This window comes from Pristiophorus japonicus, chromosome 5 (assembly GCF_044704955.1).
Source record: "Pristiophorus japonicus isolate sPriJap1 chromosome 5, sPriJap1.hap1, whole genome shotgun sequence".
NCBI classification, from domain to species: domain Eukaryota; kingdom Metazoa; phylum Chordata; class Chondrichthyes; family Pristiophoridae; genus Pristiophorus; species Pristiophorus japonicus.
Window position 1 is genome coordinate 263782546 of NC_091981.1, and position 11915 is coordinate 263794460.

General features: G+C 46.5%; 1 non-coding gene across 1 annotated transcript; it reads right to left on the minus strand.

The window, feature by feature from the left end:
• Nucleotides 1-8697: 8697 nt before the first annotated feature.
• On the minus strand, nucleotides 8698-8770 carry trnak-uuu (transfer RNA lysine (anticodon UUU)). Its single transcript has one exon. It is a non-coding gene; the product is annotated as a tRNA-Lys (tRNA).
• Between the last annotated feature and the right edge of the window lie 3145 nt (nucleotides 8771-11915).

Below are 11915 nucleotides of genomic sequence, written 5' to 3' on the forward strand. Positions count from 1 at the left end.
CTCTCGGCGACGAGACTCGAGGTGCACAGCGTTCTCCTGGAGGCTCAGTGACACTCTCCCGCCCTTTCCCCGTAGCCCTGCAATTTGTTTTCCCTCAGGTACTTATCGAATTCAATTTTGAAGGTCACAGTTGAATCTGCCTCCAACACCCCTTCCTGCAGTGAATTCCAGATCCTAACCACTCGCTGCTTAAAAATAATTTTCCTCATGTGAAGGATAAGGGGTTAGCCATTTAGGATCGAGATTTGGAGAAACTTCTTTACTCAGAGAATTGTGAACCTGTGTAATTCTCTACCGCAGAAAGTTGTTGAGGCCAGTTTGTTAGATATATTCAAAAGGGAGTTAGATGTGGCCCTTACGGCTAAAGGGATCAAGAGATATGGAGAAAAAGCAGGAATGGGGTACTGAAGTTACATGATCAGCCATGATCATATTGAATGGTGGTGCAGGCTCGAAGGGCTGAAAGGCCGACGCCTGCACCTACTTTCTATGTTTCTATGTTTCTATAAACAGAGTTGGGTCACAGATCAGCCATGATCTGAATAAATGGTGGAACAGGCTGGAGGGCGGTAAATGGTTGACTTCTATTCCTATGATAATTATGAAATGCTCGGGGTTGAAATTCAGTTTCTACCACCACCTGTTACTGTGCGCGGGAGGCGGCTAACGTACGGCAAATGCCGACCTTCGATGGTAAGCGGCGTCCACACCTGCGCAGAAATTCAGTTGGTTCTTTGTCAGAGGTGCCAAGAGTTAACGCTGCGCCGGTTAACGCCACCAGTGTGGTGATGTCATCCTGCACCGAACGCTCGGCGGTAAAATCACTTCCTCACAAACGGCGGTACCGAATTTCGAACCCGAGTGTTTTTTGGTACTGCATGAAAGTGGAGTTAAGAATCACAATTTAAAAGCAACACCCAAACGGGGACTTGAACCCTGGGCCCTCAGATTAAAAGTCTGATGCGCTACCGACTGAGCTATCCGTCACGGAATTAAATCCCAGTCTCCTGCCTGATAGGCAGAAATATTGATCACTGTACACATGAGGAACATAAGAACATAAGAACATAAGAAATAGTAGCAGGAGAAGGCCATACAGCCCCTCGGAGCCTGCTCTGCCATTTAATACCATCATGGCTGATCCGATCATGGACTCAGGTGCACTTCCCTGCCCTCTCCCCATAACCTCTTAATCCCTTAGCGGTCGAGAAGCTGTCTGTCACGGTCTTAAATTTATTCAATGTCCCGGCTTCCACAGCTCTCTGAAGCAGCGTATTCCACAGATTTGCAACCATCTGAGAGAAGAAATTCCTCCTCAACTCTGTTTTAAATGGGTGACCCCTTATTCTAAGATGATGCCCTATAGTTCTAGTCTCCCCTATCAGTGGAAACATCCTCTCTGCATCCACCTTATCAAGCCCCCTCATAATCATTTCCGTTTCGATAAGATCAACTCTCATTCTTCTGAATTCCAATGAGTAGAGGCCCAATCTATAAACCGTTCCTCATAAGTTAACCCCCTCATGTTCAGAATCAACCAAATGATTCTTCTCTGAACTGCCTCCACAGCAAGTATATCCTTTCGTAAATATGGAAACCAAAACTGCACGCAGTATTCCAGGTGTGGCCTCACTAATACCTTGTGTAGCTGTAGCAAGACTTCCCTGCTTTTATACTCCATCCCCTTTACATTAAAGGCCATCATACCATTGGCCTTCCTGATCACTTGCTGTACCTGCATACTAAACTTTTGTGTTTCATGTACAAGTAACCCCAAGTCCCGCTGTACTGCAGCACTTTGCAATTTTTCTCCATTTAAATAATAACTTGCTCTTTGATTTTTTTCTGCCAAGGTGCATGACCTCACACTTTCCAACATTATGCTCCATCTGCCAAATTTTTGCCCACTCACTTAACCTGTCAATGTCCTTCTGCAGATTTTTTGTGTCCTCCTCACACTTTGATTTTCTTCCCATCTTTGTCTGGTCGGCAAACTTGGCTTTGTTACACTCAGAAGTCACGCTGACAAAATTGACTTTTATGATAATACAGTAGTTACCGGTATATGGTCACCATTACTGATACTAACTATTCTCGTCAAAGATCGCCCGAAGTGGAGGAAGAGCCTCCGGGAGGGCGCTGAGCACCTCGAGTCTCGTCGCCAGGAGCATGCAGAAAACAAGCGCAGACAGCGGAAGGAGCGTGCGGCAAACCAGACGCCCCACCCACCCTTTCCTTCAACGACTGTCTGTCCCACCTGTGACAGAGACTGTAATTCCCGTATTGGACTGTACATTCAACTGAGAACTCACTTTTAAAGTGGAAGCAAATCTTCCTCGATTTCAAGGGACTGCCAATGATGATGATGATGATGATGGTGTGCGTGTGTGCATGAGATGTGTGGATGTTTAAGTCTGTGGGTGGGTGAGAATCATTGGACAGTACTCCACGTGTGACTATTACTTGTGGACCAGCTCTCAAAATTCAGAATGAGAATTTCAAATGGATGCTCAAAATGGCAACCGACCTTGTGAAACGGACTCCTCTGACCCAGGGGGGAGTTGTCCCTGGGGTAATACTGGTGTAGTAAAAATGCTCAGTGTTATTGTACCTGCATTTGTTGCTCGCTTACTAATTCCTCTTCCTCATTTTAATAATGTAGTGTGATTGTCAGCCTCGAAGGAACACCAATCCTTACCCCTTTGTGAGGCACATTGATAAAAATCAACATTAACGACGCTGAACAAACAAAAAAAAGCAACCACTGGAGCCTACCTTGTAAAACCTATTAATGTTTAAAGCTAAATGCATGAGAGGGATGATGAAGCTGTTCCCTTTAAGAGGCCTGTTTTAGCAGGTGAGTTCCCAGTTGTGACCACTACTTGTGAGCCAGGACGAAGGTTGTCAACTCTGATGGGACATGTACCCAGAGGTTTCGTCACAGGACCTCCAGCCTCCAAGCACCCCGCCCAGTCAAACAGCAGTTTTCCCCCATCTCCTATATTTATATAGAATCATAGGCGTCAAGTTTCAGCCTGAGTTGCTCCTGTCTTTTTGGAGCAACTGGTTTCGAATGGAGTATCTTAGAAATTGCAATTCTCAGCATTTAGTTTGCTCCAGTTCTAGTCAGTTAGAACAGTTTCACTTTGGAACAGAATTTTTTTTTCAAAAGAGGGCGTGTCCGGCCACTTACGCCTGTTTTCAAAGTTTAGGCAGTGAAAACTTACTCCAAACTAACTTAGAATGGAGTAAGTGAAGATTTTTGTACGCTCGAAATAATCTTGCCTACACTTTACAAATGAGGCATAGGGAACGAGGGGGAAGGGAAGTAATTAAATTCTACAATCATTCAGCAGTCATACTTATACAAATAAAGATCCAACCTGAATAAAAATTTATCAGCAAAGCAAAGATTAAATATTCCATGTTCCTACCTGTGTAAAACAGCAGCAGCCTTCGAGCTGTGGTGCTTCAGGGCAGGCCTTCCTTGCATTAGTGGCTCGACAGCAGCCGAAGATACAGCAAGCAGTTTTCGAGCTGCGAAAGGGACTGAGGCCATTTGGCCATGGGATGGGGCGGCGTCAGTGACTGGGCTGCAGGCGAAGTTACAGCAATCAAGCAGCCTTCGAGCTGTGAGGGGGACTGAGGCCATTTGGCCATGGGATGGGGCGGCGTCAGTGGCTCGACAGCAGCCGAAGTTACAGCAAGCAGCCTTCGAGCTGTGAGGGGGACTGAGGACACTGGGACAGGGAGAGGCAGCCGCATAGACACTTTTAAACTTAAATTTGCAGAATGGGTGCTGCATTGTCAACACCACATATTATGCAATGGTTCGCCATCAATTCACTGCACAGGAGAGAATTGATTAGAGCTCACCGGACCAGGAACGTCATAGCCCGTAGGTTGATGGGCAGGAGACCTTACCCATGTCGACAATATCGAGCCAGGCACTCGTACCTGGACATGAGCGAGGCTGATTGTGTCAAAAGGCTGCGTTTCCGCAGAGAAGTTGTCGCTGAGATCTGTGATATGCTGAGAGCAGATTTGCAGCCCAGAAGCAGAGCGCCAACTGCCCTGTCTGTTGCAGTGAAGGTAACAGCTGCACTTTCTTTCTATGCCTCGGGATTGTTTCAGGCTACAACTGGAGATGTGTGTGCCATCTCTCAATGTGCAATACATGCCTGCATTTACCAGGTCACGGCTGCACTGTGTGCGCGAAGGAATGACTTCATCAATTTCCCAATGACCGCACAAGCGATCCATGAGAGGGCTGTGGGCTTCTTCAGGATTGCCGGCTTCCCAAAGGTACAGGGCTGCATTGATTGTACCCACAGAGCCTTGCGAGCACCTGTGGAGGATTCTGAGCAGTACCGAAATAGGAAAGGTTTCCACTCTATCAATGTGCAGTTCGTGTGTGACGACAAGCAGCACATCATGTCAGTCGATGCGAGATACCCTGGCAGCACCCACGATGCGTTCATCCTACGCGACAGCGTTCTATCTGACATATTTGAGCAGCAGCCAGAAGGGCAGAGCTGGCTACTGGGAGACAAAGGGTACAGCCTAACCACCTGGCTCATGACGCCCCTACGCACGACACGGACAGAAACTGACCATCAATACAACATGGCGCACATTGCGACGCGCAGCATCATTGAGAGGGCCATTGGCATATTGAAACAGCGATTCCGATGCCTGGATCATTCTGGAGGACACTTGCAATACTCTCCTCAGATTGCCAGTCACTTCACTGTTGTGAGCTGCATGCTTCATAACTTAGCCATCATGAGGCAGCAGGAGCTGGTAGTGGAACCAGAAGACCTACGTGAGGGTCCAGTGCATGATGATAATATTACGGAACAGCAGGATGTGGATGATGACGACGATCAGGAAAGCTTGCAAGTGCCTGATGCCGGAGCACGAGGTCGGAGGAGGGCCGTCCATCGTGCTCCTTTAACGATTGCTCGAGCCTTGCACCAGCAGCTCATCCGTGAACGCTTCAACTACTGATGCCTGAGGGCTCTGTGACCACTGTTGCGCATGGACATGTTTATTCTTTGCAGTTGTTCCTACGTTGTGTTGTGTTACTGGAACATGAAACAGTTTTAATGAAAAAATATTTTATTGAAAAGTTAACGTCACTGTAATAAAATATTTGTTGTTTCAAACTATACTTTTTAATATGACTCTTGAAGATCACTTAAAAACTTTAAGATCACTTTTAAACTTGTAAAGTTACAAAAGTTATAAAACAATCTCAATGTGAAAAATCTTACACTCTTAAGATCACTTAAACTTCAAGATTACTTTTTAGATGCAAAATGAAATAAGTCACAAAATGTGAGAGCAGTTACACTATAAGATCACTTGAAAACCCTGAGATCACTTATAAGTTGTAAAGTTACAAAACTTACAAAACAGTTTCAATTTGAAAAACGCTACTACAGCTACATCAAGAACAAGAACAAAAGCAGCAAAGAAAAGCTGCAACCATCTCTCATCCATATCTCAGTGAATGTTCACTTCTTCATGGGGGTGTCATTTGATTGGCCAGACTGTGTGCCCTTATTGCAGCAGCTACCTCAACCAGGCCCTCCCTGACGGCCTGTGCCGTCGATTGCACTCCCTCGGACATTCCCTCCCGAAGTTCCCGTGTCATTACTGCTATTTCTCCCGTCAGGACCGTCAACTCTTCACCCACTGCACTGACGCCACTGATGAGTGATCGGGTAAGCTCATTGGTCTCCATACCCAATGCCACAATCTGAGCCGCATCTGTTACACGCTGCATCTCAGGAGAGTGTGTCTCCAATCTCCTTCTCCTCTACCTGGGTCTGCCTCGTGGCACCACTACACAGGGAGGCACGGGCTGGGACTGTGGGACGTTCTGTGTTCCAGACGGCAGAACTGGAGAGAGAGGCTCGGGCTGGGATGGTGGGACGCTCTGTGTTGCAGACGGCAGTACTAGAGAGAGAGGCTCGGGCTGGGACGGTGGGGCGCTCGGTGTTCCAGACGGCAGAACTGGAGAGAGAGGCTCGGGCTGGGACTGTGGGACGCTCTGTGTTCCAGACGGCAGAACTGGAGAGAGAGGCTCGGGCTGGGACGGTGGGACGCTCTGTGTTGCAGACGGCAGTACTAGAGTGCGAGCCGTGGGCTGGGATGGTGGGTGAATGGGTGTAAACTGCTCCATGATATCAGCAGCAACACTGGGACCCGCAGCATCAGAATCAAAACCATGGAAGGTGGAACCAAAACCTATGTGAGTGGGAGGCGCAGGCTCGGACGGTATTGCACTGACTGTAGAATGCTGCATTATACCAGCAGCACCACTGGGACCCACAGCATTGGAATCAAAACCATGGAAGGTGGAACCAAAACCTATGCTAGGGGCTGAAACTCTGATGCCCTTTGATGGGGGCTCATAAACATTAATTTGGAAGCTCTCCCTTGCAGACATTTCAGTCATCGCTGCCATCATCCAGTCTGGATCGTCCGCAGCTGGTTGTACTGGTTCTTGTTCTGTACCCTCAGGATCCTCAGCAGCATCGTCATCATCATCATCATGTTCTGCAAAATACATCAGAACAGTCAAATGTTTAACAGCAAGGGAGTGGGCCGGATGGGTGGCATGAGTACTCTCACACATAGCAGGCCAGGCAGCAAGTTGATTTAAAGGGCCACGATGCATTTTCAGGACCTACCCTCTTCCTCGCGTGCAGGCCCAGCTTGTGCTGTACTGATTGCTTTTCTCCATGTACGACTCATCATAGCAACTATCCTTTGTTCCAAGGGTGTCAGTAGATGCAGATTGGGCGTGCCTCCTCCTGTCCGAGTTACCTCCCTGTGGGCCAATTTCTTCTGCAAAGAGTAAAATATAACTTTTTACAGAATGTGTCAGTCTGCAAGGTGGCACATACAGATAGCCAGGTTACAATTACGATTGAATTAAAAATGGAAAATATTACTTACACTAACTACTTGACCAAGGTCGTGCCATTTCTTTTTACACTTACTTCCAGATCTCAGGGTATGCACCACTGCGCAGTAATCTTCTGCAACTTGGTTCCAGCGTTTCTTCATTTCTTTAAGTGGCACTTTTATGCGACCTCTGTTGCTGGTATCGAGCTCCTGCCATCTCTGCTCCATTACGTTGACTAATATCTCCACTTCCTCATGCAAGAAATTCTTTGTTCTTGGTGGACGTTGTTCCATTGCTGTATTGAATTGACACTCTTATTTCTCAAAACACTCAGTCCTTAATTTGCATGCACCGATGCAGCACCGGTTCTGCAAGTTTAGCAGTGAAAAGCTGCACTCACTGATTTCAGCAGGTGATTTATTCAAAAGTGCTGCTAAAAGCACACCGTCACACACAAAAATATCACTAAAATTAAATCACAAGCCTTTCCAGGGGTCCACGAGACAAATCTTCACTTTTCCTCAAGTCCCTTTAAAAATGGCCAAGTGCCAATGTTTGTTTCACACTGCGCATGCGCGCACGCTCCGACGCACACGCGCAGGGTTGCCAGCACGATGTTGCCTTATTTAAATGAGGCCCGCCACCCACTGCTTGGAGAATTGGCGCGAGTGTCTGGCTCCGCCCCCCGCTGTGACCTGCGCGCTGTGCCAAGCTGGTGAAGAGCTCCGAGGAGCCGGAGAATCTCGCAGTTTTTTTCCTGCGCACTTTTGAGCGTGAGAAATGGACGTTCAGCTCGGGGCTATGCCGTTCGAGGCGCGGCCCGAAACTTCGGCCCATAGAATGGTTACAGCACGGTAGGAGTCCATACGGCCCATCGAGCCCCTACCGGCTCTCTGCAAGAGCAGTGCAGCTAGTCCCACTCCCCCGCCCTTTCCCCGTAGCCCTGCAATTTTTTTTTCCTTCAGGTACTTATCTCATTCAATTTTGAAGGTCACAGTTGAATCTGCCTCCAACACCCCTTCCTCAGTGAATTCCAGATCCTAACTACTCGCTGCTTAAAAATGTTTTTCCTCATGTGAAGGATAAGAGGTTAGCCATTTAGGACCGAGATTTGGAGAAACTTCTTTACTCAGAGAATTGTGAACCTGTGGAATTCTCTACCACAGAACGTTGTTGAGGCCAGTTTGTTAGATATATTCAAAAGGGAGTTAGATGTGGCCCTTATGGCGAAAGGGATCAAGAGATATGGAGAAAAAGCAGGAATGGGGTACTGAAGTTGCATGATCAGCCATGATCATATTGAATGGTGGTGCAGGCTCGAAGGGCTGAAAGGCCTACGCCTGCACCTACTTTCTATGTTTCTATGTTTCTATAAACAGAGTTGGGTCACAGATCAGCCATGATCTGAATAATGGTGGAACAGGCTGGAGGGCGGTAAATGGTTGACTTCTATTCCTATGATAATTATGAAATGCTCGGGGTCGAAATTCAGTTTCTACCACCACCTGTTACTGTGCGCGGGAGGCGGCTAACGTACGGCAAATGCCGACCTTCGACGGTAAGCGGCGTCCACACCTGCGCAGAAATTCAGTTGGTTCTTTGTCAGAGGTGCCAAGAGCTAACGCTGTGCCAGTTAACGCCACCAGTGTGTGATGTCATCCTGCACCGAACGCTCGGCGGTAAAATCACCGCCTCACAAACGGCGGTACCGAATTTCGACCCCGAGTGTTTTATGATACTGCATGAAAGTGGAGTTGAGAATCACGATTTAAAAGCAACGCCCGAACAGGGACTTGAACCCTGGGCCCTCAGATTAAAAGTCTGATGCTCTACCGACTGAGTTATCCTGGCTCTGCTCAAACTTTGCCCATCGCAGTATTAAGTCCCGGTCTCCTGCCTGATAGGCAGGAATATTGATCACTGTACGAACGAGGAACATAAGACCATAAGAACATAAGAAATAGTAGCAGGAGTAGGCCATACAGCCCCTCGGAGCCTGCTCTGCCATTTAATACCATCATGGCTGATCCGATCATGGACTCAGGTGCACTTCCCTGCCCTCTCCCCATAACCTATAAATCCCTTAGCGGTCACGGTCTTAAATTTATTCAATGTCCCGGCTTCCACAGCTCTCTGAAGCAGCGTATTCCACAGATTTACAACCCTCCGAGAGAAGAAATTCCTCCTCACCTCTGTTTTAAATGGGCAGCCCCTTATTCTAAGATTATGCCCTCTAGTTTTAGTCTCCCCTATCAGTGGAAACATCCTCTCTGCATCCACCTTATCAAGCCACCTCATAATCGTATACGTTTCGATAAGATCACCTCTCATTCTTCTGAATTCCAATGAGTAGAGGCCCAACCTATAAACCTTTCCTCATAAGTCAACCCCCTCTTCTCCGGAATCAACCAAGTGAACCTTCTCTGAACTGCCTCCACAGCAAGTATATCCTTCCTTAAATATGGAAACCAAAACTGCACGCAATATTCCAGGTGTGGCCGCACGAATAACTTGTATAGCTGCAGCAAGACTTCCCTGCTTTTATACTCCATCCCCTTTACTATAAAGGCCAACATTCCATTGGCCTTCCTGATCACTTGCTGTATCTGCAGACTAAACTTTTGTGTTTCATGCACAAGTAACCCCAGGTCCTTCTGTACTGCAGCACTTTGCAATTTTTCTCCATTTAAATAATAACTTGCTCTTTGATTTTTTTTCTGCCAAGGTGCATGACCTCACACTTTCCAACATTATACTGCATCTGCCAAATTTTTGCCGACTCACTTAACCTGTCAATAACCTTCTGCAGATTTTGTGTGTCCTCCTCACACTTTGATTTTTTTCCCATCTTTGTCTGGTCAGCAAACTTGACTATGTTGCACTCGGAAGTCATGCTGACAAAATTGACATTTTTGACAATACATTAATTATATGGTCACCATTACTGATACTAACTATTCTGGTCAAAGATCGCCCGAAGTGGCATTCTGGGGAGGGAAGGGGAACAACCAGTGGTTGTGGTCCTCATTGGTACTAACGACATAGGTAGAAAGAGGGGTGAGGTCCTGAAAGCTGAGTTTCGGGAGCTAGGAGTAAGATTCAAAGCCAGGACCTCAAAGGTGGTAATCTCAGGATTACTGCCAGTGCCACGTACTAGTGAGGGTAGAAATAGGAAGGCTAGTCAGATAAATACATGGCTGGGGCATTGGTGTAGGAGGGAGGGCTTTAGTTTCCTGAAGAATTGGGACCGCTTCTGGGGTAGGTGGGACCTGTACAAGTCGGACAGGTTACACCTCAACAGAGACGGGACCAATGTTCTCGTGGGTGGTTTTGATAGTGCGGTTGGGAGGGCTTTAAACTAGCTTGGCAGGAGGATGGGAACCCAGGAGAGGGCTCTGAGCTAGTTAGAATGGGTGAGACCTCAGATGAACAGAACCCCAAGAAAGGATGCAAAAGGCAGGAGGCAACAGAGCAGAGTAGCACTGGGGTAAGTGTAAACCACAAGGTGATGGGAAGGGACAATATGTATGAATATAAAGGGGCTGCAGGAGGGGTCAAAACTAAAAATCATGGTTTAAAAACTAGTATTAAAATACTTTACCTAAACGCACGCAGCATTCGAAACAAAGTAAATGAGTTGACGGTACAAATCATTCCAAATGGGTCTGATTTGATGGCCATGACTGAAACGTGGTTGCAGGGTGGCCAAGACTGGGAATTAAACATACAGGAGTATCTGACAATTCAGAAAGATAGACAAGAAGGGAAAGGAGATGGGGTAGCTCTGTTAATAAAGGATGATATCAAGGCAGTTGTGAGAGACGATGTTGACTCTAATGAACAAAATGTTGAATCATTGTGGGTGGAGATTAGAGATAGTAAGGGGAAAAAGTCACTGGTGTGCGTAGCTTATAGGCCCCCAAATAATACCTTCACGGTGGGGCGGACAATAATCAAGGGAATAATGGAGGCATGTGAAAAAGGAACTGCAGTAATCATGGGGGATTTTAACGTACATATCAATTCGTCAAATCAAATCGCACGGGGTAGCCTTGAGGAGGAATTCATAGAATGCATACGGGATTGTTTCTCAGAACAGTATGTTACAGAACCTACAAGGGAGCAAGCTATCTTAGACCTGGTCCTGTGTAATGAGACAGGAATAGTAAACGATCTCCGAGTAAAAGATCCTCTCGGAATGAGTGATCACAGTATGGTTGAATTTGGAATAAAGATTGAGGGTGAGGAAGTAGTGTCTCAAACGAGCGTACTATGCTTAAACAAAGGGGACTACAGTGGGATGATGGCAGTGTTGGCTAAAGTAGACTGGGAACACAGACTAAACGGTGGCACAATTGAGGAACAGTGGAGGACTTTTAAGGAGCTCTTTCATAGTGCTCAACAAAAATATATTCCAGTGAAAAGAAGGGCGGTAAGAGAAGGGATAACCAGCCATGGATAACCAAGGAAATAAGGAGAGTATCAAATTAAAAACCAATGCGTATAAGGTGGCCAAGGTTAGTGGGAAACTAGAAGATTGGGAACATTTTAAACGACAGCAAAGAATGACTAAGAAAGCAATAAAGAAAGGAAAGATAGATTATGAAAGTAAACTTGTGCAAAATATAAAAACAGATAGTAAAAGCTTTTACCGATATATAAAACGGAAAAGAGTGACTAAAGTAAATGTTGGTCCCTTAGAAGATGTGAAGGGGGATTTAATAATGGGAAATGTGGAAATGGCTGAGACCTTAAACAATTATTTTGCTTCGGTCTTCACAGTGGAAGACACAAAAAACCATGCCAAAAATTGCTGGTCACGGGAATGTGGGAAGGGAGGACCTTGAGACAACACTATCACGAGGGGGGTAGTGCTGGACAGGCTAATGGATCTCAAGGTAGACAAGTCCCCTGGTCCTGATGAAATGCATCCCAGGGTATTAAAAGAGATGGCGGAAGTTATAGCAGATGCATTCGTTATAATCGACCAAAATTC